General features: G+C 32.6%; 1 long non-coding RNA gene across 1 annotated transcript; it reads right to left on the reverse strand.

The window, feature by feature from the left end:
- LOC140452986 (uncharacterized) lies at positions 1 to 11,733 on the reverse strand. Its single transcript, XR_011952276.1, has 3 exons — positions 11,596 to 11,733; positions 3,464 to 3,877; positions 1 to 241 (listed from the first exon to the last, which is right to left on the reverse strand). It is a non-coding gene; the product is annotated as an uncharacterized lncRNA (long non-coding RNA).
- Between the last annotated feature and the right edge of the window lie 14,748 nt (positions 11,734 to 26,481).

Consider the following 26,481-nt stretch of genomic DNA (forward strand, 5'->3'; position numbering starts at 1 on the left):
GTCTTTAAGGGATATTCCGACAAAACAGATTGCATTAACAATGTTTTACTTAAGATTAAGAAGAATATGCAGCTATTTACAAATTTCTATTTTCCAAAGATCCTTCAACTTCCTTGGTTTATCTCAAGGTGGCTAAAATAGCAGGATGTGTATATGTAAGAAACTATTATGAGAGCGAAGGTGTTGAATAAGCTGTTGGACAATCCAGCGGAGCCTGTTTGCATTGCAGCTAGGATTTCACCTAAAAGAAGGATATGTTAGTATGTATATAAATATTCTTAATGTGGTAGTTTAAGCTACTTGTGTTAAAATGTTTAAATATTCTTTTCTAGTATTGAAGGAACTAAAGTTCATAACTACATTATAGCCGTTGGTTTATTAGTTGGTCCACGTAACGTATCATTCGCTTCCAGAATTGCCAACAATAGAATGTATATATCTTTGATTTAAAAATGCAGTTGATTCACTGCTATATTCCCATAAATATGTTAAAATAAAAGAAACTCAAGTATATTGTTCTGAAGCTATTTTCTTGTGGCATTTTAAAGTAATTACTATTTAAATGGGAATAAGCCACAATTAAAGGGTAAAGTACGTTTATTGACGTTTCAATTTCTAGTTCGGAAATCGTTCTCAAAATACAAAAAAATTTTGAATAACGCTGGGCCCATAACGGTTTCTTAATATTGTTCTGAAGCTATTTTCTTGTGGCATTTTAAAGTAATTACTATTTAAATAGGAATAGGCCACAACTAAAGGTTAAAGTAAGTTTATTGACGTTTCAATTTCCACTTCGGAAATCGTTCTCAAAATACAAACCTTTTTGATTGTATTTTAAGAACGACCGAAGAAGGTCCGAAGTGGAAATTGAAACGTCAATAAACGTACTTTAACCTTTAATTGTAGCTTATTCCCATAGCCTATATTAAAAAAAAACTAAACCCTAATAATATCTCTTCCACAGAAGAGACAGATGAACAATTATCTCAGGCAGAATTATAACATGTCCAATTCCTTTATTTTACAGTGGAATCTTAATGGGTTTTATACTCATTTAGAACAATTAAAACTTTTAATAAATGAATTATGCCCAAAGATCTTATGTCTTTAAGAAACTCATTTTAAACAAGTTAATATAAATCTTCGAAATTACCAATGTTTTCAAAAAAAACAGACTAGCACAATAGGCCAGTGACGGAGTAGCTATCTTTGTTAAGTACAGACCTAGAAGCTAAGCCAATTGCATTAAGTACTAATCTCGAAGCTGTAGCAGTGAGTATTACATATTAAAAACATATTAATATATCCAACATTTATTTAACACATCCTAGCGAGCTAGACCTATAAGAACTAAATAACCTTCTTGATCAAATTCCACACAGAAAAATAATTTTAGGGGATATGAACTGTCATCATTCTGCATGGTGAAGCTCGAAAACAGACAAATAAGGTAACCTAATAGAACATCTTATTGACTCTTCTCATTTATTATTACTTAATACAGGGGAACCTACCAGATTTAACTTCTATAACGGCTCTTTTTCCGCCACAGATTTATCATTATGTAGTCAATCCTTATCAACGTTTCTCACGTGGAATACTTTAAAATCGTTATATGACAGTGATCACTTTCCTATCTGCATATCATTATATGCAATTCGATCTCCTAATTTTCCAATCTATTAATCCTAGAAATTAAGGAATGCAAACTGGTCGTCTTATCAAGTCGAGATTGAAAAGAAAATTAAAAACTATCATCCAAGTGATGATATAAACTCTAATATTACCTCCTTAAACAGGATATTTATAGAAGCAGCTTTAAATAATATAGGTAAAACAAAGCTCTGAAAAAGACCTCCAGTACCTTCGTGGAACAATGAAGTAGTACTTGCTCTATCTTCTAGCAATCACACCTGGAGATGGTACGTATCATCTATCAATTCTTTAACACCCTCCGACATAATCTGGACTAAAATTCGTAAACTTAAAGGCTCTAATTCTTATAGACATATTAACACCTTAACACACAATAATAAATTAATCGCTTTAGCTGATAGCGACAAAAATATTTCTTATGAATCCCTAATTTACAAGAAAAACATAGAAGCTTCTACAATCCTCATTAACAACTCTGACAGCCCCTTAAATGCTCCTATAACTCTTCAAGAGTTAGAGTTTTCTTTCAAATATAAAAAATACAGCTGCAGGACCAGATGATATTCTACCAGTCTTCATAAAAAACTTACCATTCGAAGCCAAATTAATTCTGTTAGATTTATTTAATACCTGCTTCTTAAAGCATGAATTGCCAGACCTCTGGTCTCAAGCAATAATCATTCCCATTATTAAGCCTAACAAACCAAAAGACAACCCTACCTCTTACAGACCCATCTCTCTTACATGTTGCATGTGCAAGATTCTAGAAAAAATTTTAAACCTCCGCCTTATATGGTACTTATAAAATAATAATTTTCTTACTAACTTCCAAAGTGGTTTTCGAAGAGGTAGATCCACATAAGATAATCACGTTGCATTAGAGACTTCAATTAATGAAGCTTTTGCAAATATCCAAAAACTAATTGCAATATTTTTCGATATAACCCAAGCCTACGATAGGGCATGGAGGCACTGTATTCTACAAACATTTAAAGATACTGGCATTCAAGGTCACATACTTGCATTTATAATTTTTTTATTTTAATCGCTCAATTCAAGTTAGAATTAATGATGTTACAAGCTTATCTAAGATACTTTTTCTTCTTTATGTACCGTCTTCTACCGAAGGTTGGCGACCATCAAACGATAGGTTTCTCTGTTTTGTGCCGCATGTATTATGTTCGCAGCTTTTGGTATTTGAAGTAGTATCTATATTTGATATATCTTCTAAGATACTAGACAATGGAATTCCTCAAGGTTCGATTCTTAGTCCAACTTTATGCTTAATCGCTTTTAATAGTAGTATAAATGTAATTAAAGCATCCATTAAAGCTAGTTTTTATGCAGATGCCATTTTTATTTATACTAAATCGAATAATGTAATGGCAGCAACTAAAATTATAAAGAGTTTCTTAAATCGGCTTTATAATTGAACGATAAAAACGGAATTTGTTTTTTTTTATTGAAAAAACACGATACATTATTTTTAATAAAAATAAAACACACCTCACAACTAGTCATAATTTACCTTTAGAACAGTCAAAGAAATAAAATTTCTAGGTCTAACTTTTGGGAGAACTTTTTTGTTCTTCAGTTATATTTTATATTTACAACTTCTTCCAAAGCTGTTAACGCGACTTGTTTTATGCTGAATTTTACATGCTAAGATAATTTTTTATCTTAATCTTAATCTTAATCTTGTAATAAATGTATATTAAACATTCTGTTTTTCTATCTTCTTTATACCCCTAGTATAATGCATTAAAAAAATTTAACAAAACACTGATAAAATAGTAAAATAACTTACCGACTAGATTTAAGTTGACGAAATGACTTTTTACTGGTTAGGTACTAATCTGACATTCATAAGTACCAGCCTCTCTCTTTTGAGCCCATCTGATCTGGAAAGTCCAGTCATCTGTTTCAGGATGGTGATTTGCGTGAAAACTGAAACAATGTTCTTGTGGCATTCAAAAGTAATTAATATTTAAATGGGAATAAGCCACAAATAAAGGTTACAATTAGTTTATTGACCTCTCAATTTCCGCTTCGGAAATCATTCTCAAAATATAAACATTAGTAATTTACTAATAATTTCGAAGTGGAAATTGAAACGTCAATAAACTAACTTTAATTGTAGCTTATTCCCATTTAAATATTAATTTGCCTTATAGCTTCCCACTGTGAGGAGATGAATATCTCTGTGTCTGATCCATGATACCTAAAACCAAAAATATTAAACATTATCAAATTTGTTAACCAATAACGAAAGATAAGTTGTTGAATGGTTTGAAATAGAAAACATGATCGCCAGGAGTCTAAGATCAAATTTTGGCTAACACTAAGTTTTAGCTTCTCTCTACTAAGCCTCTGTTTTTGATGTATGTTTTGTACATAGAAATCTTCTGTTGTTAAATTTGGTTTTGGACATGAAATATCTTAGTGTATTGTTTTTTTTTTTGATGTTATTGTGATGTTGACGTGATGTTGTTGTGATATTTGAATGGAGACCTAGACACGATGTTTATCGTAATCGAGGACGTCCTCCAACAAGGTGGTCAGATGACATCAAGCGCATTCAGCACAACTGGATTCAGGGTGCTCAAAATAGAATGCAGTGGAATTATTTACGGGAGGCCTATGTCCAGAAGTGGACTCAGAACGGCTGATGATAATGTGATGTACTTATTTCCTCTAGTTTTTAATTTTTCTTCTAAGCCCTTTCAATATGGTATTATTGTCATCTTTGAATCTCTTCTTGTGAGTGTTTCTGGATTACTTGTGACGTTTTGTTGTTTCACTTCTCCAGTCTTGTAAAATTCCTTGTTTATAAATGACAATGGGTAATTATTTTTTGACACGGACACACCCACATACACTCATACATACATACAAAACATTTATCAGGTCGGTGATTGAATATAGATTTAATCTTTATATCTTGTTCAACTGCCACCTCACACAAAGACTGCTGGGATTGGAACAGGGAATCCTGCGTAGAGTAAACAACAAACGGTATGACTACCTCTCCGCCCTCATTCATCAACTGTAGAACATCCAACCCATCAATGAGAGGCTCTCCTCTCTGAGCAGTAGTTACACAATCAAAACCATCCGTGGCCCAAACTTCAGAACCTACTCATCCATCGACAATGTATTCAAAAGACGTCCTAAACCCAAACTCCCTATCCTACCCACTAAATTACTGGGCCTTGCCAGCAACGAACTCCCTGATGAATACATTAACACCCTGGAAGCAATTCCACTCTTTTATCGCAGCAATAATCAGTAAATGTTCACTTCGAGCTCGATAGACAGGGAGGGATAGGGTTTCTGTGGTTTCCCGATCTCATTGCACAATAATAACTGTCTATTGCAGAGGATACAGCCACAACTGTCCTAACGCGATTTACAATTCATATACTTATTAATTAAATTCAGTCAATTTATAACTATATATTTTCGCTAATAAAATTCTAAAAAGGACCGTTTTAGTTCAACAACCCTTTCGCCTCTGATTATCCAGGATCCTCCTCCGCGGGACATATCCAACGAAGCGAACCACCAGTAGATCCAATGCAGCGACAGAAGCCAACCCAACAAAAAAATAAATCACGTCCTGAAAAGGTGGCTAAATCTGGACAATATTAACTGGTGTAGTGATGATATCTAACAACAACAATCTGCATGTTAAATACAATGAAAAGATCACTAAGTATAGAAGTCTGGAAATTTAAATTAAAAAACAATGGAGAATGGAAAGTATCCAGATATTGTATTTCTTTGCAATTACACCATAATGGATTGTAATAAGAATTTCATTTTACATTTATTTTAACGTTTCAAAATGCTTACCAATTAGCTCTTCGTACCAAATTAATGGTAAAGTTTATATTTTAACATAATTTCTTAATTTATAAATTATTTTAAAAAGATTTCTGTACTGGATGTCGAATCGTCAAAATTATTGTAAAATGCAATTCTCATTACAATCAATTGTGATTTAATCCCCTAAAAATACCATATTTAAAGCTGGGAAAGAACGAAATTCACAAATGACAATGGTACCTGGATGGAATTAATTAGTAATAAATACTTCAATCCCCAAAAAAAATTAAAAAAGGACCCTGCTGGAATTGTGGAAATCTTTAATAGTTTATGGAGCTAGTTTTCGTTTTTGAAAGTAAGTCATCATCTCAAAAATATTGTGGAATTCGGTTGCCATTTATGTCGGCTGCGCAGCGTAAATGATCTGCACCTTCGCCATTACTGACGTTGTGGTATGCACCCGTTTTTCCAGACAAAAGTCCGTGCTATACCCCACAGAACTTAATTCCTATCTGAACTTAACAAAATTGAGCTACTTTATGAAAAAACTGAGGAGAAAGTTTTATAGTATGCAAAAGTAGGTGTAACTAGTTAACTAGTATTAAGACAAAGGAGTAGAAATTTAAGAGATAAAGAGCAACTTAAGTAATTTTACTTATCTTTAAGAATAAATATAAACGCGTGTGTATTCTCTTAAACAGTGGTATCAAGACCATTGTAGTCTACTGTTTCGTAATCTTATAATGGATAAACAGATCGGCTAAGAGAAAAACCCCGAACATAAAACTCGTGCTTCGGAAAACGATTTAAATATGCTAAAAGTTTCGATAATTTGCCTCGGAATATGGATGGATTAAAACGATGATGATAATCTAATGGCAGTATTTGAAGGAATTAAGAAAAACAAGGAAGTATTCATCCTGGTAGATTTAAATGCTACAGCAGGAAGAAGAGACAACGTTCAGATTATTAGGAAGTAGGGAGAAGCTATTTTAAATTAAAACGATGTGCGACCTTTTAGCTTATGTGAGAGCTTATCGGACAAATCATAAATGTGACAAATGGATTCTACGCTTATAAAGACATATAGAAATATACATGGACACAGACAACAAGAGGGCTAAGGTTAATTGTTGAATATGTCATCATACGTCAACACTCAAATCTACAAATTATGGATGTACGGGTGTATCGGGGCGCGGAGTGCGGATGGGATGACTTAACTATGGCAAATGTGTTAGTTAAATACCGGGAAAATAACAGCGACCATCAATATAAAAAACAATATCCAGAAATATGAGTATAAACAAATATAACAAGAGGCTATAGGAAACTGTGTGACATCAAGATCCGGAGTGGTGGTCACAAGAAATAAGAGAGTTTGTAGATACTAAAGAGAAAGCCTATCGAATCTGGCTCCAAACACAAAATCTAGAAGACTGGAGAACATACACTTACTGTAATAGGAAAGTTATGAACACTGTGACCAACAGAAAAAACGAAACGTGGAACAAAAAATGTGAAGAAATAAACAGATATACGGATGTAACTGGAGTATTTAAAGCTTGGAAGTTTATAATAAACTTCAGAAAAGATCACAAAGGAACAGAGAGATTAAACCCCGTAGGTAGGTTAGAGTGAGAAGAATATTACAAATCCCTATTTACGGACGCAAGATGATATTGTGAAATAAATTATACAAACATTAGAACAGATCCAATAGAAGAAGAAAAAGTAAAACTAAGCAACGTGGACGATATAAGACGAACCTTAAAGGAAATGAAATACGGGAAAGTTACAGAGCCTGTAAAGATACCCATTAAATTGATAAAACTCGGACAGTCAATACCAACAGAATTGTTAGCAGAAATCTTTGATAAATATCTAATCAAACAATAAAATATTTCAGAAGATTAAAACCTGGCGTATATAAGCTCTATACACAAAAAAGTGATAAAAATAAATGTAAAAATTACAGAGATTGTTGGCTCATATTATCATAACTGTACATTTGAAAACTCCAGGGGGCACAAATCTATGATTAGTTGTATAGTCACTAATAGAAAAATCCACCCAAAGCAGATTCTAGATATCCGAACTTTAAACTCAGCAGACGCAGGGAGTGAACACAAACTAGAACTAGCAAAAATAAGAATTAAAATAACACCAAAACATTTTCTACAGGAAATTCCCCGAAAAAAAACTCAATATAGAATCACTGTGGAACAAGTGCAAGAAAAATGTACCAAAGGAAGCTAGCACAGAAGATACAGCTGAAACAAATAGAACCCATCGAAGATATAAACGCAAGCTGGAACATACCAGCAAACGAATGGGAAAGATACCTGACGGAATTGTTTAAAGGAAAGAAAAATAATAATTAAACACCATAATGTACCTGAATTAAAAAGATACGAAATAGAAATCGGTTTTCAGGAAATAGAGATAGCCATAAATTCACTCAAAAATAGCACCATCAAAAGTCACCATGACCAGACGGAATAAAGAAAGAGCTTCTAAAACACGGAGGAGAAAGTATAACTCTAGAGATGACAAAACTTAAACAAAAACTAATATTGCACTGCAAGATAACAGACGCATGGAGAAACATCATAATGATACCAATGTTCAAGAAAGGAGATAAAGAATTATAGAGGTATAAATCTACTGAACACCGCACTTAAGCTTACCACAAAAGTCCTAACCAACAAAATCAATAAACTAACAACTTTATCAGATAAACAACAAGTATTCAGATCCGGAAGATCCTGCGTAGCCGCCGTATTTGTACTATAGTAAATTCATTTAACAGAAAAGTAGCGGTCAACAAATGCATGCACATAACACGCGAAACCCTATGTTTATATAATTGTACAGGGTTGTATTAAGATTCTAGCAGCCTATACCATCTGAATTTGAAATGAATTAATTTATAATTTTTAGGATTACTGTTAAAATAATAGTAATCAATGATTAATCTTTCAAAGAAGTATACTTAAATAATATTTTTGTAAACTGTTATTCACACATCATTAGTTAATTGTGGTATTAATCAAAAGGCAAAAAATAGAAAGTTGTTTTTATACATTTTACGCTTTAAATCCAATATTTGGAAATAAGTAATAATATTATCATTAATGATATAAAAAGAGACCTCTTCTTGTGTAAAAGTTCGGGAAAATACTTATACATAATTATAGGGTAGATAGACTTACCTATACATTTAACATTACATTAACATTAATAAATAAAATTTATTAAGTCGACGTTTCGATATCGATTTAACATTTATTTGTGTCAGCAGAAACGAATGTATATTTAGAAGAATTGTGACATCACTATTTTTGACTTGCCGGTTATGTCGAAGATGGTTCGAGATATCAAAATGCCGCTTTCAGATTTTGATTCAGGAGACAAAACTATATATGAATCCATCGATAGATCGTCCCCAAAGTATTGCATAGGCGACAACGCACAAACGAACATACTTTGCGGATGTAAAACAAAAGTTTTTCTTTGAAAATGATGAAAAAAACTTTTTACTATTACATATAAGCAATATCGAATTACGAAAAATAAGTACTAGAAAAGTAGATAGGTACAATGAGTAAAATGGGTTACAGTTTTTCATTTTTAAAATATTCCATTTTGTTTATGTAATTTCGAATTATTTCGTATCTTTTATTTATCATTGCTACTCATTTCCACATCAAAAGCTAGATCCACCTTCAACCGGATGGGGGCCTTCTTCAAGAGCCACAACCTCTCTCTTGGTATAAGAGTAAGAATGTTGCGATGCTACCTACGTCTTCTCTGTTCTTTTTATGGTGTTGAATCGTGGACCTTGAACGAAGATATGTGCAAAAAAATTGGAAGCATTTGAGATGTGGCTATATCGGAGAATACTTAAAATCCCGTGGACTGACCGAGTCACCAATGAGGAGGTCCTCAGAAAAATGAAGAAGAACCGAGAGGTACTGACCTACATAAAATCTCGAAAGTTACAGTACTTTGGACACATTATGCGAAATGAATCCACATCCGGACTGTATATAGTTTAAAAACTTGTGGAAGATGGAAAATCACATATTATGCAGTAGGATGTCCTTTTTTTGTTTTTTGTTGTTTTTGTCACAGGTTCTTACAAGGTTAAGACCTAAAGGTCTTTATTTTGTAAGACCTTTTATTTACATACATATATAATGATCAACATATCACCTCACTACAATGATAGTGTCAAAAGGAAAAGATGAAGACAGACAGTACCCTGGATGTAAGCGGAAAACTTCTTATTGGCGATATCTATATTATTGTTTTTTAACAAAACAAACTCTTTGCTGGGCCTGAGGATGAGGCAAATATTGTAAGCCTCGAAACCGATCGCTTCTGTAAAACTTTGAAAGTAAATATTAGATTGTGAGTATTGACCTTTTTAATATATTTGTTCAATTATGGACTCACACTTGCAACCCTTTTATCATCATAATAATTATTATAATACAGTCAAAATAATATTAAATTTACTTATTTCAGTTGAGAGAAAACAGCAAACACCTTAAAAATGTTCACAGTTCTAAGTTTATTTAAATAACACTATAATTATAAACCAACACTATAAATATACCAACACACATATATAGAGCTATTAAAAGTAAAAATTATATTTATATAATTCAACAGACATAAATATGATTCGTAAGGATTACTGAATCCATATCTGTTAAAACTGCAAATTATGCGTCTTTGTTGAGAGGTGTAGATTGTCGTTACTTGTGAGTTTCTAGTTGTTACTTTTGATACGCTTTTGTATATAATCAGTTACAGTATAAGTGATTTTGTAACAAGTAGATACCTCTTCAGCATCTCTAGATACTTGGAATGAATATATCACGCGTCCCTAGTTTGTTTATTCTACTTTTCTGTTAGGCGAATATGGTAAAAGGCGATTGCATCCCAGTAGAAGACGTCTTACACCTATTGTATAAAAGAAACATACCAATCAATATTATACAAGCCATCGAAAACATCTACTTCCATAATCGAATACGGGCAAAGATAAATAGAAAACTAACACAGTGGATACCAGAACAAAGCGGAGTCAGACAGGGTTACTCGTTAAGCCCACTTCTCTTTTAATATAACAATGAACGAAATAATACACGCAGTACGTAAAGGGCATGGTTACAGAATGGGGAAGAAAGAAATCCAAATATTATGTTATGCAGACGACGTCGCAATAATCACCGAGACAGAAAACGAGCTCCAAAGATTAACACGCATCTTCAATACAACAGACAAGAAATACAATATGATAATATCAACATCTAAATACCCACTACGATGTAAAATCGAAATTGATGGGAAAATAATAAAGCAGGAAGCAAGGTTTAGATATCTGGGAATAGATATAAGTAGTTAAGGAGATGTTGAAGGAGAACTACCACAACAAAGCTTAAAAGCAAGTAAAGCTACGGGATCTATAAAATACATAAAATCTCTATAAAAAAATACAATAAAAACAAGAATCTATAAAGCTGCAATTAGATCTATATTAACATACGCGGCGGAGACAAGACCTGAAACATCTAAAACGAGACGACTACTAGAAACAACAGAGATGAAAATACTTCTACACAGAAGCGAAAACATTAAAAGCATGAAATATAGAAGACATAAATGGGTGATGGGTGACAAAACGGAAACAGGAGTGGAACGACTACATTAGTAGAATAACAGAGGATAGGATAGTACGACTAGCACAAGATAAGTCACCATATGGATGAAGAAGTATTAACAGACCAAGAAAAAGATGGTGCGATAATTTAAACAATTTAGGAGGCTAATATTGAAGAAGAAACAGGCTTTAAAGCATACATACAAGAGGGAAGGCTCATCGGGAAGCATCGTTGGATACATAGGAAATACAACGCCAGTATGGAAGCTTCATACAAGCTTAAAAAAAAATTGCTTTTTATAGTTAAGTTTGAATTATTCTTAAAAACAATATTTATTGTAAAACGTTAGTAAAAATATTAATCGAATTATATCCCCCAGCCAGTATCTTATTTATCCCGACTTAAATATTTTAATTACATAAAGTAGTCTACTCACTGATTTATTTCCTAAATTTCGAACTCGGCAACTAAGATACGCTGATTTCCCAAAAAGAATAGTGCCGTTACTGGGAGTCGTCGCATCGAAGTAGGGATCGAAAAGATATTAGAAGATGCCATGCCGGAACTTACAAATGGCGAACCTAAAAAAAAAGCAAATTAAATATCTTACTAACTTTGAATGAATGCTGTTGATTGAATTATTATATTTTATTTTTTCAGCTTGAACTAGATATAAAACGCTTGTAAATATAAGATGTAGACATTTAATAGACGATAAATGGATTTAACTATGATTATGAGTATTTTGAGATCATTTCTTAATTTTCAGCGTCAATGTATCTTTCAAAATAAAGGATTCCAATGTGTGTCCAAATATTTATTATTGTTTGATAAATACGCGCAAAAGAATAACAAGAAGAATTCAGAAAATGATTAAATAAATTAGAGAAAAAAATAGAAGTAATAAGCCCAACTAACCAACAACTTATAAAAGTAAAAGAAGTTATAGAAAAGAAACTAAAACATATAAAACACAGCAACACAGACTTACAGAAAAATAAAAAAAATATCGGGCAAATAATGCAGATGGAGGTATCCTAACAAAATAAATAAATAAAAAAAAATAGAAGAAATTGTAAATAAGAGCAGTGTTATGAACTGGAGTACCATCGTGTAAAACCAAATTCGGTACTAGTGTAATAAGCCGGAACCATGTCTACGAAGATGAAATTTATATCAATGAATTCTGCTTCACTTACTAATGATTGCGCAATAATTTTTATTCGGTGCAAAACGTTCTTTTTTATGTAATTTCCATGAGAAATATTCCCGATTTTTAAAAGCCACCGCCATTATTTACCATGAAACAACATGAAATGACACATGACAGGAATGACCACTGTTTCTTATGGTCAAGAAGGGTAATTTTAACCAGTGTTGCCATAGTTATTCAAAATTTATATAAAACAAAGTTTATAACATTTTATTTATTTATATTACTGCTTTTTTTTACCAGTGTTAGGTTGGATTTGGTTACGTTGGTTTAGTTTTAATTTCATGTTTTCTTATGAAATATAAAAATTGTTATTTTTAATTATATTATAACATTTTATTCTTATTACTGCTTTTTTTTACCAGTGTTAGATTAGATTTGGTTTATTGGTTTACATTTTTAATAATAAAATAAGACGATGGTTAACGGGTACTCTTTTTGCGCGTGTTTATTAAGATTGCATCCACCTGTTTTAATTAACACGTTCGCGGACAAAGCGGCATCTGCCGCTCTACTTTCTGGGACAAAGCGCGATATCCCGTCTAATGTTGAGAACGACCAAAACGCAAAGCGGCTTACCAAGCACATTTTTGTACATGAAATACTATTCAAACACCTTAGGTGTCCCAGCAAATAACATAAAATATTGTGAACTGTCCGTGTCGGTCAGTTTAGCTTTGAAATATTAGACGTGTGTTATCACTTCATTTTTGTTGTTTTTGTTGGTGTTTTGTTTATTTTGACTAGATTTGTTGAGGCAGTAATAAAATGTTGAGGTTATATTTTCGGTAAATATACTATTTTTTGTTTTTACAGAAAATGGATTCTAGAGAAGAAGCAAGGCTTCTTGGACTTATGGATGAAGTGAACACAGATGAATTTGAAAGTTCTGAATCAGAACCTTATAGCTCTGATGATGATTTACAAGATCCATCATATCAATCCAGTAGTGGTGAAGATTCGTTGGCAAACGAGAATCTGTTTTCAAAAGAAAATGACGAGTTGAGCCAGAAAATGACGAAACAGGTAATGATATACAAAATTTGCTAGAGGTGGGCGATATTGGAACTGATAACGAGTGGGATGATATTGTCGCAGATATTCCAGATATTTTTGTTTGACAATTCCCAAAGTGGCCTTCATCTTAATTTTGACACAGATACTCCTAAAGCTACAGACTATTTTTTTAAATTTTGGGATCAAGAAATTATGCAGCTAATTCTTGATTCAATGAACAAATACATTGAAATATTGATTAATGTAAATAGGCCCAAGCAAAAATACAGCACACAAGCATACATTAGGCCATTTACTATGGAGGAACTTCAATCATTTTTAGCTATATGCATATTACAGGGTCAAATAAAATACCCCTCTGTAAGGAAGTTGTTTTCAATGAATCCACTTTATTATGCACCAGTTTTTCATTACACCCAATCTGGTAGAAGATTTGAAGAAATGCTGCGGTGTTTTAGCTGTTCTTGTAAAGAGGAAACAACAGGAACTAATTCACTGAAAAAAGTCAATCCTCTGCTCGATAAACTATTACTCAATTTTCAAAAAGCTGATTACCCTGCAGAAGAAATGTCACTAGATGAATCATTGCTTCTCGTTCGTGGTCGTCTGAGTTTTCGGGTGTATATCAAAGGAAAAAAAGCGAAATATGGCATTAAGTTCTACGAGCTATCTACAGCAGACGGATACGTATTGAATATAAAAATTTATAAAGGAAAATCCGAAGATGTAGAAGGATTATCTAAAATTGAGTCGTTAGTACTGCAACTTATGGAACCTTATTTGGATAAAGGCCATCATTTATTCCTTGATAACTTCTAAAACTGCATTTTGCTGTCAAAATCCCTTTTGGAAAGAAAAACTCATTCTACAGGAACTCTTAGACGAAACAGAAAAGGAAATCCAAAAGCTCTTGTAAACACCAATCTAAAGAAAGGAGAACACAAATGGCGAAGAGACGGTAGCATCTATATTTCAAAGTGGAAGGATAAAAGGGAAGTACTCTGCATAACAACCAAATATCACCCAAAACTTATAAATGTACAGAACAGGTTTGGAAAGACAGTAATAAAACCTGAAGAAGTTGCCAGGTACAATGAGTACATGTCAGGAATAGCTAGGAGCGATTAAATGGTGAGTTATCAATACCTTATCCATGGTCCAGTATTGTTTGTCTGTTAAAATAAATGTCTTGGCGGACCCCTAGACGAGAAGCGAGTGTCCTTGTATTTTCCTTCGACGTGTTCTTCTATTAATTATTCGTCTATTTCGTTTTAGGGATATCGCTGTGCATTTGTCTGAGAGAAATAATCTGTACTTATCTGTGTATACTTTTTTAAGGAATATATTATAACCTTTCGAGACTGGCTGAATGACGAAAGTCAATGCCACAAAAAAAAAAGTTATTTATTCTTCTCCACAGAAAACTATCAGGTGGTACAAAAAAGTGATGTTTCACTTACTGGATGTAGCTATATGAAATTCCTACTATGCAATGAAGAAGCACAAAAATGTAAAACTGACCCTTTTGGAATGCAGAGAAAATTTGGTAAGAGAATTATTGAATATTCCAGAAGATATGAATGATGGGAGAAAACTAATGCATAAGGGAGCTTTGCACGGTAAAAAACGACCTCGAATGGAAGCGAATATAGTTTTCAACCCTAACAATGAACAACACTTTCCAGATATAATTCCACACCCTACGGAGACCCCGCAAAACTCATCATGTGAGGTGCAAGTGGTGTTTACGAAACAAAAAACGCAAGGAAACCAGATACTTGTGTAAAACGTGTGCCGATAAACCAGCACTGCATTGTACCGTGTTTTGAACTGTACCACAAAAATTAAATTTTTTAATATAAGCGTATCTCGGTATTATGTTTTCGTTATAAGGATATTTCTTTATTATTTTTTACAGAAATAAAGATTTAGTTGCATTTACTACTCGAGAGCGGCATGTACCGCTTTATCCAGTTGCACAACTTTTGTGACATATATGGACATAGCGGCATTTACCGCACCTTGTTTTTTTTTTATAAAAAACATCCTAAACATTCTAAAATATTATGAAACTACTTTTTTATGACAGAAAAATAACAAATTTTAAGATTTTTACAAGTGTGTTTTTTGCGACCCCCTATAAAAACTAGGTGTCCGCGAACGTGTTAAGGTAATTTTCATGAAGTTTTTAGATACTTTAAAGGTTGAAACTGGCAACAACGTCAAAAGTACATAAAATTTAACTTCTTGCGCATGGCCGCCATATTGTTTGAAATATTAAAAATTTTGATTATTTTAAACAATTTTACCCATTTTTTTATAATTTAACAGTAAAAAACAGTGATATTTAATATGTTTTAGTTACGTTTTTTTTATTAAGACATGTATATATACTTTTCTTTGTTTTTATGGAAATTTTTTTTTGATTCATAGTACTTTTTTGTTATCTTTTCTGTATTTTTCATTATTTGGGCACTTTTACTAGTTTAAAGCAAAGAAAACATTAAAATTTGAGGTTTTTTTCACTTTTTCGCTAAGTCCACAAAAAATTTGGCTTTTTTGAGGCGTTCCAGCTTACTAAATAATTACCCCATTTGTCGAATATTAAGTGTAATCTGGAACTGCAATTATTCAGTAAGACGGAAACGCCTCAAAAATGCCCAATTTTTTGTGGACTTAGCCTCAAATTTTAATGTTTTCTTTGCTGAAAACTAGTAAAAATGTCAAAATATTCAAAAAATACAGAAAAAATAAAAAAAAGTATTATGAACCAAAAAAAAATTACATAAAAAGCAAAGAGTATATATATATATATATATATATATATATATAGATAAGTATATATATATATATATATATATATATATATATATATATATATATAGATAAGTATATATATATATATATATATATATATATATATATATATATATATATATATATAGATATATATATATAGTCTTAAAACAACGTAACTAAAACATAATAAATATCAGTGATTTTTACTGTTAAATTATGAAAAAATGCTTAATGCCACCAACATAAATATTTTCTCTACCGGCAGTTTACTCGCTTCCAAAAAGGTCCCTTTCTTTGCCGATAAGGTATATACACACCTTTTGGGACAAGTTTATTACATAATACATTACTTACAGCGTCAATGCAAAAACTCGTTGACGCATCGACACAATAGTTTTTCTTTTATTACACTATGTTTAATCAAAAATCTTTTGATTAAACATAGTGTAATAAAAGAAAAACTAGTGTAATGTAAAAAAAGCTGTAGGTAATGTCACTCTGTGACATTACCTACAGCTTTTTTTAGTAACGATGACGAATAAACAAAAAAGCAAGAAGCGGGTTGAAGTTGGATATTTGGACCAACCCAATGCAGCGATAGTTCGTGGAGAATTAAAATGAACCACGAGCTGGATGAACTAATGCATAGCGCAGATATTGTCAGATTTGTAAAATCACAAAGACTAAACTGGCTTGGTCACCTATAAAGAATGCTAGATAATCGAGCTGTAAAAGTAGTCCAGAGATGGAAGCCCCAAGGAAACAGAACAAGAGGAAGGCCCCGTAAAAGATGGATAGACGACGTAGAGAGGGATCTTAAAACCATGAACATCAGGCAGTGGCGAAGGAAAGTATCCGACAGGGCAGAATGGAAGAACACTGTTAAGCAAGCCAAGACTCACAAAGGGTTGTAGCGCCATTAGAAGAAGATTTGAAATTAAAAATCATACTTAATATGCTTGTTATGTGTTATTGTGCATACTGATTATCTTGTTCACCCTTGTAACTTACTAAATATAATATAATCGGTAATAATATAGTCTTTCATTCTGCGTTTAAATTTTTTAAAAATACTTATTAGTTCTCTCAGTGTTCGAAAAAAAATTGATGCATTTAAAACGCATCGGTCCGAAATTTTGCGCCTACACTCATAAGAACATACACCAATGATAATAAACCTAACATAACGTAACCAAACCTAACCAAATCTAACCTAACCCTGGTAAAAAGCAGTAGATTTCTGTTAAAACACTATAACCCAAACTAACTTAAAATCAGACTAAGAAGCTCACAATTTTTATTTGAAAAGATTGATATTTTTCTTTACATTTTATTAATACATAATTAAAGCTGCCAAATAACAAAAAATATAAATAGTTAATTTACCGTTTCACTTGATTCCTTTTTCGCAGGTCGCAAAATGTTTGTGTGGGTTCTATACTCTCTTTGCACTATTTTAAGTTGCTTTTGTTAAAGTAAAGCACTGCCGATGTCCCTCTTTCTTGCTTTATCTGCTTTATTTTTATCATTATTGTCTTTTATCTGTCAGTAATGTTAAAATCACTATAAACTAAGTTACTACTACTGCCACTTACTACAAACAAGCAAAAAAACATGTGTTACTTCGAACGTTAAGTAAAATTAAACGAATACGAAGTACTGATAACTAAAATTGAACTGAAGTACGAACACGGCTTAGGGCTTACGGCTACAGCATAGCATATTTCTAACTTAACAGTGGGGGTATAATATAGCATATTCGACAAATTTTAGGTGTGGCACTTAGCCCAATTGATCGCATATTTTAAAGATAAATACAAAAAAATTTTTTTACGCCTTCGAAATTTGAAAAGAACAGAAAACTATTCAGGAACTTAGTTTCAAAGACAAATTACTGTAATTTAATAAAAATGAAAATGACAAGAGTAAAAAAGCTATCAAATTTAAGTTCTAATATAAATTCTTTATTTTAAATTTTGAAGAAATTTGTCTAAAATTTTATACCTCAACGCATTCATGAACAAAAATGTTAAATTCAATGTGACAAAAGAAAGTTGTCCTTGATACACTAAAAAATGCTCTAATGAACTAGCTCTCAAGTTAAGCTGTATGTATTCAAAAAACATATAAAGCAGAACAACGAATAGAGTATGAATCAGGAAGTTTCTTAAAGAGTGACCTAAACTAATTAATAATTATTTTGAAGCAGTTAATATCCATCCATTCGGGCATTTAGTTACTTATATGTTACGACACAAAACGACAAATTTTTAGTAAAATCGTCAAAAACTGACTAGAATGTCATTCGATTTAGAAGATTACAATTTTAAAATAACATTTATAGTAGACATAACATAGGTAGATATTATATCTACCAATACTATTGATATCCTCCTCTAAATATTTCCATTTTGCGCCTATGCTATCCAATTGCTCGCATTTCTTTTGAAGTCGCGTTGGGATCTTCCCCGGCTTCGCTTGTCTGCCCGTGGTCTATACTCAAGTAATTTTTTTGTCCACCTGCCGTCTCTCACTCTTTCCATCTCCATTTTTGCCTTGTAATAAGTTCGATAATGTTTTCCACTCTGGTCCGCTCTGGTGCCACACAACTTTCTTATTTTTAAGTCTATTTCTCAAGTTTAGATAGATAGATAGATTTAGAGAGGTGGCCTTTTGGCCTATTCTACTGCGACCTGTTCAGATTGATTGTGGTTCTTTAGTTCTAGATAACATTCTCAAGTCTGATTCTTTTTTAAAAAGTCTAATAGCTTCAAGACTGTACCTTTCATGTAGCTATTTGCCGGTGGATATTCTTCTCCTAATGTAAAGAACTGCACATTTGCTAGAATGTCACATTGACACAGAATGTGCTCTGCTGTTTCTTCTTCGAGGTGACACAATCTGCACAGGTCATCATCTGATAATCCCATCAGCTTCAATTGCCTATTCAGCTTACTATGTAAAGGCCTGTTAGAAGAACTACTATGACTTTGACTGTTTTCCTATCTTTGCTTATTAGGTCTGCCGTAAATTTTGGCGAGTATTCTGTAATGAACTGTTTCGCCTGTCTTTGTCCTGGTGAATTCCTCCACCATTCCAGACATTTGTGAGATACCAACTTCCATGTAGCCGTTCTTGTTACTGACTTTGCAACGCCGCAGAAGGGTTCCGGTCCAATGAATGGCATTGATGAGCCTTGTTTGGCCATTACATCTTCTTCTTCATTGCCCTTATGACTCTCGTGCCTCGGTTCCCACGCTACCGTAACCTTGCTACGGTCTCCTAGTTTATTTAGGGCACACACGCAATCCCATACTAACTTAGAATTGACCTCTACAGAATTGAGTGCCTTAAGCGCTGCCTAACTATCTGTGAAGATGGCAACTGAACATAACGTTGTTTCCTGCCTTTTTATTTCTTCCACGCAGTGATGGATTGCCGCTATTTCCGCCTGGAAAACTGTCACATCCTTAGATAGACTTACCGAGAAATGTATCCCTTGATTTGTCCCTACTATGCCGGCTCCCACACCCTCCGATGTTTTTGAGCCATCCGTGTACCAGGTAGCAGCAGCTTGTATGGTTACACCTTTATTTCAGTCTTCCCTGCCTGGTATCTTAATACTGAACTCATTTTTAAAGCTATATCTCGTAGCTGTTGCAACGATAGGTTTCCCTATCACAATATCGGCTTTTAGCTCCTCGATTAGCTTCCTGTTGTCAGTAACATGCATCTGGCTTATATGTCGCTGAATATGGATTAATCTGTGCATCACTGATGTGGCTTCGCTCTGTATAAAGATATGAAGTAGTTGTAGATTCAGCAGGACTTCCAAAGATGCAGTAGGAGTTGTTTCCATGGCCCCCGTAATACACAGGCATGTTAGCCTTTGTGTATTACCTAGCAGCCTTATTGCTCCCACTTTCTGCTTCTTTGTCCACCACGTCACCGAGCCATAGGTTATCATGGGTCTAATAACCTTTGTCTATAACCATAGAGTCATTTTGGGGTTAAGTCCCTAATTCTTACCGCACATTCTTCTACATCTGCCCAGGGACATAGTAGCTTTCTGTGTGGTTTTCAGAATGTGTGTATTCCATGTAATCCTATGACCAAAATACACCCCAAGGTATTTTGTTTCTTTGGCAAATGAAGTCTCTGTTCCTCCCAGCATCGGTGGTTTTAGGCATTGTAGTACTGTTTTTTGGTGAAATTGGCGATTTGTGTTTTCTGAGCATTGACTATCAGTCTCTCTTGTTTACACCAGTCGTCAACTATATTTAGGGCTGCTTGCATTCTCTCAGACAGCACCTGGGCAAACCTGCGTCTGACAATGATTACTATATGGTCAGCATATCCTAGACAGTAAAAGACTTCTGTGAACAGATTTCTGAGGAAATCATCTACCAAGGTTGCCCAAAGTAGAGGGGACAAAACTCCTTCTTGTGGACAGCCTCCATCTACTTTTGCTTTGATGGTTGCTTTACCCAGAGTGGATATTAGTGGATATTTTTCAAGCTTAGTCCAAGAATTGATCTCTCTATTTTACGTTGTGTCCTTTTCAATATTTCCGCTGATGTTTGGGTGAGAGTTAAGGTTTCTGCTCCATATGTGAGGACTGGTAGAACACACTACGAGAAAGCTTTACTGGTTGTCTCACCTTAATCTTATCAATACTCTTAATGATCATGATATTGTGTATAAAAGTTGTAATTATTAAAAGGTAAGTGGTGGTTGCAGCTGCGGCATTGCACCATAAGGAATACCTTGACTCTATAGATATGCGTTTCGAGCTCACCCTCACTGGCTAGTTATATACAGAGTGAACAAGTATCAACATTGGGGATGTTTAAAGTTAACTAATAAAAGTGCTATTTTTAGTTTTTTGTTTTTATTAATTGTTTAAACTTAAAATGTGACTAAAAAGATACCCACGTACCCATTAAGTTTTTAAATATAATTTTTTTTTGTTTTTGTTAACTTTTTTGGAATTTTGGTAAACATTTTTCTACTTAATTTCTTCAACTAAATTTAATTTGTAGATTTATGACAGTTCTAAAATATAAGAGGTGCAGAGTATTTTCACCTGTAAATGAGGGTTTGGGTACCCTGCTCCTCTATATATTTTGAATAAAATGTATATTAAAATGTATATTTTTTAAAGCTATTTCCTTGTAGCATTTTTAAATTATTTACCATTTTTAATGGAAATCAGTAAAAACCCAATAATACGTAAACTGGAAGTCACTGGAGCATCGAACAATTAATGGAGATGAGAGATCAAGTACATTATTTGTAAGGTAAAATGAAGAATCGATAAGGTAAGTATGAGACCAATAATGATAAAAAATAAACACACGAATACCAAACGGTTCAAAGAGGGGTACGAAGGGCAATAACCAAAAAGTAAAACGAATGCTGGAAGAAAAACTGCTCCATTTTGTTATTTTTATAAAAAATAAAATTATAATATTTAATTTTATTTAATTTTATTTAATTTTATCTAATTTTATTAAATTTTTTTAAATTTTATTTAATTTTATTTAATTTTATTTAATTTTATTTCATTTTATTTAATTTTATCTAATTTTATTTACTTTTATTTAATTTTATTTAATTTTATTTATTTTATATAATTTTATTTGAATCTATTTTATTTTTTTTATTTTAAGTATACAAATATTTTAAAATCAAATTTAGTCAACACTGGCACTATGAGGTGCCGTTGCAAAGACAAATAAATAATTTTAAATATTTCATGCGATACTACTTTCTATTTAAGATTTTAAACATGATATCCATAAAAAGATTTATGGATTTTACTAAAAAGAAAACCTGGGTGAATAGTTTTTAGTGGACCACCATGTAAATAGTTTTTAGTTGTTACGACGTTCCCGTACTTTAGTAGCTTTAGGTGTTAGCTTCGTTTAGTTTTTTATTTATATAAAATAAAAAAAAATTTAAAAGTGTGGGTCACATCGATACCAGTGGGTTTGTATACGAATAACTCATATATTATCACTGCATATTTCTAATAAGTTAGAAACTGAATGAAAACTGTGTTGACGGTTGACGAAAACTTTTTCTGCTTCTTTTGAATGAATCTTAATCAATGAATCATAATATTAAAACTACTGTATTTAGGTATTCGTCTTTTTGTTGAAGTCTTGTTTACAGCATTTATTTTCTCTAAAATCATTTTCCACATACTAAGTAACAGTACATATTCAAATGTATCAAATGTTTTATGTGATTTGATAGCTTATGACCTTTTTAATGGTTTTCCATTTTTGTTTGAGGAAAAATGACGAACACAATGTTTAATTTTTTCATAATTTTCCTTTAAAGATTTCACAGCATCAGAACGAGCAGACCACCTGGTATCACAAATAGGTTTAATACTCAAGTGTTTGCCCTTACAATGAATTTCACCTATGTGTAGAGCTTGAATTAGAAAACAAAAACGTACAATTCCTGAGCGATACTGAAAAAAGTTCAAACTTTCATTTTCCACGAAAATTTCGACACTAGCCTGTCCAATTAAATTTAAGAATGATTGGCGCATGGTATAAAATGGGCAGAAAAATATAATGTTTTATTCTGGATTGGAGTCCGTTATATTTACCTGATATATTTAACGCATTATCTAAACGCTGTCCTCGACATTTATTGATGGAGTTAATGTGGTCACTGGAGTTTTCATACTCTGGCAATTTTTTATGTACAGTTTTCCAATCATGATAAGCATGGGAACGCTTTTCTAACCTTGTCAAATTTCAATCAACGATTCGGTATAATTTAGACATGTCTCAGCAATAATTACGAGTATTACGTTTTTCTGTTAAATAAAAATAAAAATTAATTATAAAAATTAAAAAGTAAAAACCTAATTTTAGGGCCCTAAAAATTACGAGCTCTAGGCACTTCCTAGGTTGCCTAGGCCTTAGTCCGTCCCTAATTGTACGGTTATAAAATGTTTAAAGCATAAATTGCAACTAATGAAATTTTATCAGATATAGAAAGATTTATTATTTCCAAATGTCATTATCTCAATTCACTCAAGAGCCAAGTGATCGTGAAACTGGATATGATTTCTGATAATCATACCGCTCGTGGGATTTGTTGATGGCAAATTATATAAATAAAAGTCTTTTATCGTTAAACACGCTATGAGAAAATGGTTTCGTCAATGTTATTGGTTCTCTGGGTCCTGGATAATATGTGAATATCGATATATTGAAAAAATATTTTCCAATTTAGTTGCCTGTTTCCCATTTTGGTTTAAATTATAATTATTATAATTACTATAATTATTGGTGTTTTGGACAGTCCCAGTGTTAAAATAGGGTAAAAGGTTCCCGCGTGCAATACTAGCATAGGCGTCCTCCGATTTTTTTGTTTAATTATATTTATTTAATATTTTGAAAGTCATATAAAATTTAGGTTAACTAAATAAAAATAACAACTTATTTTTTTTTTATTTAAACACAAAACCACACCAACCACGCAGGGTTATTAGTGGATATAACAAATACATGAAATATTACATTAAATAAAATTGAATAACTTGATGTCTTTTAAATAGCTTAACACTGTCGAAATTTTTTTGGTGAGAACTGTCTTGAGATCATCATCTGTGAATCCGTGGGATCTTCTTTTTTCCCTGAATTGAGGACAATTAAGCAGGATGTGTTTTACAGTCAGTGGGTTAGAGCAGCTGGAGCAGATAGGTAGTGGTTCTTTTGTTATTAGGTATTTGTGTGTTAAGACAGTATGGCCAATTCTTAAACGATTAATAATGACTTGGTTTCTTCTTTTTAAAGGAGTCTCCAGGACATCAGTTATTTTTGGAAAAATTTCATTTAATTTAGTACCTAATTTTTCCCAATAATTTTGCCAAGTATTAATACAGTGGATTTTAACCAGGTTTTTTAGATCGGTGTACGGATATGTCTTCAATTTTGCAGGATGTTTTGAGTTCATTCGACTTTTGTTAGCTAGTTGGTCTGCTTTTTCATTTCCGTAAATACCTGTATGTGAAGGTACCTAAATAAAAGCCGCTTCCTTTCCTGATGATCGAAATTTTTCTAGTTCGTTTTTTATACTCTGTATAATAGGGTTGTTGGTTATATATTTGTTTCAGTTCCAGTAATGCATTTAATGAGTCTGTTACGATAATGCACTTCATCGTTCTACTCTTTTCGAAGAAGATTAGGACTTCCAAAATAGCTGTAGCCTCACCTGTTAGTATACTGCAGTTGGTTGGTATCGATATCCTATAAGAATTTTCTTTACAGTAGTAGGCAGCAGCGTGACCATTTGGAGTTTTAGAGGCATTGGTAAGGATTTGCAAATAATTAGGATAGTGGTCTAGAATTTACATGAATAGATATTTAATTATTGTGGAATTTGTAGTTGATTTGGGATACTTGTTAAGTGTTACGCCAATAGTTAATGGGTGGCTTGTTTATGGGGGATAGTTTGTATTTATATTTAGCGATACATTAAGATGATTCATATCGAAAGTTTTGAGCTTTATTCTTTCTATGAGGGGTGTAGAGTTTTTGGTCTTATTGTTAGGAGGAAGTCCAGGGTTGCAGATGTGGAAAAATACAGGATGCTGTTTCTGGGATGATATCTTTGCAATGTAGTTCAAGGATAGTTTCTGTCGTCTTATATGTAAGGGAGGTTCTCCAGTTAGAACTTGCATACTACTAACCGGACTAGTTTTAAAAGCTCCCAGTGCTAATCTCAAAGCTGTAGATTGAATACTGTTTAGGTTTTTAGAGTGGTTTTACATGCAGCATCGTAACATATGCAACCATAGTCGATTTTAGTTCTAATGAGCGATTTGTAAAGCCTATTAATATTTTACGATCAGCACCCCAAATTTTCACGGATAATATTTTGAGTATATTTAATCTCTTTTGACAGGAAAGCTGTAGTTTATTTATGTGCGAATTCCAATATAAAGTTCTCTCAAAAGTTAGACCTAGAAAGTTTATTTCTTTTGACTGTTCTAAAGGTAAATTATTTAATGTTAGACTAGTTGTGAGGTGGGTTTTATTTTTATTAAAAATAATGTATTGTGTCTTTTCAGTAGAAAAAACAAATCCCGTTTTTATCGTCCAATTACAAAGCCGATTTAGGAAACTCTGTATAATTTTAGTTGCTCTCAGTACAAAATTCAATTTAGTATAAATAACAATGTCATCTGCGTAAAAACCAGGTTTAATGGGTGCTTTAATTACATCCATAATATTATTAAAAGCGATTAAGAATAAAGTTGGACTAAGAATCGAACCTTGAGGAATTCCAGTATCTAGTATCTTAAATGAGCTTTTAACACCATTTATTCCAACTTGAATCGAGCTATCTTTAAAATTTTTTTTTATAAATGCAAGTATGTTACCTTGAATACCAGTATCTTTTAATGTTTGTAGAATACAGTGTCTCCATGCTCTATCGTAAGCTTGGGTAATATCGAAAAATATTAGTTTTTGGTTATTTGCAAAAGCTTCATTAATTGAAGTCTGTAATGCAACGTGATTATCTAATGTGGACCTGCGTCTTCGAAAACCACTTTGAAAGGGAGTAAGAAAGTTATTATTTTTCAAGTACCATATAAGGCGGAGGTTTAAAATTTTTTCTAGGATTTTGAACATGCAACATGCAAGAGAGATGGGTCGGTAAGAGATAGGGTTGTCTTTTGGTTTGTTAGGCTTAATAATGGGAATGATAATAGCTTTAGACCAAAGATCTGGGGATTCATGCTTTAAGAAGCAGGTATTAAATAAATCTAACAGAATTAATTTGGCGCCGAATAGTAAGTTTTTTATGAAGACTGGTAGAATATCATCTGGTCCTGCAGATGTGTTTTTTATATTTGAGAGAGAAAATTCTAACTCTTGAAGAGTTATAGGAGCATTTAAGGGCTAGTCAGAGTTGTTAATGGAGATTGTAGAAACTTCTATGTTTTTCTTATATGTTAGGGATTTGTCAGAAATATTTTTGTCGCTAGAATTTTCTTGATAGACATTAGCTAAAGTTTCTGCGATTGTATTTTTGCAAGTAATTAATTTATTATTGTGTGTTAAGGTGTTTATATTTCTATACGAATTGGAGCCTTTAAGTTTACGAATTTTAGTCCAGATAACCTCGGAGGCTGTTGACGAATTGATAGATGATACGTACTCTCTCCAGGTATTTCTTTTGCTTTTCGTTATGAGATATCTTGCTGTAGCCCTGAGTTTTTTGAAACTTCGTAAATTTTCATTAGTATTATGTTTTTTA

Source organism: Diabrotica undecimpunctata, chromosome 11 (genome assembly GCF_040954645.1).
Source record: "Diabrotica undecimpunctata isolate CICGRU chromosome 11, icDiaUnde3, whole genome shotgun sequence".
NCBI lineage: Eukaryota > Metazoa > Arthropoda > Insecta > Coleoptera > Chrysomelidae > Diabrotica > Diabrotica undecimpunctata.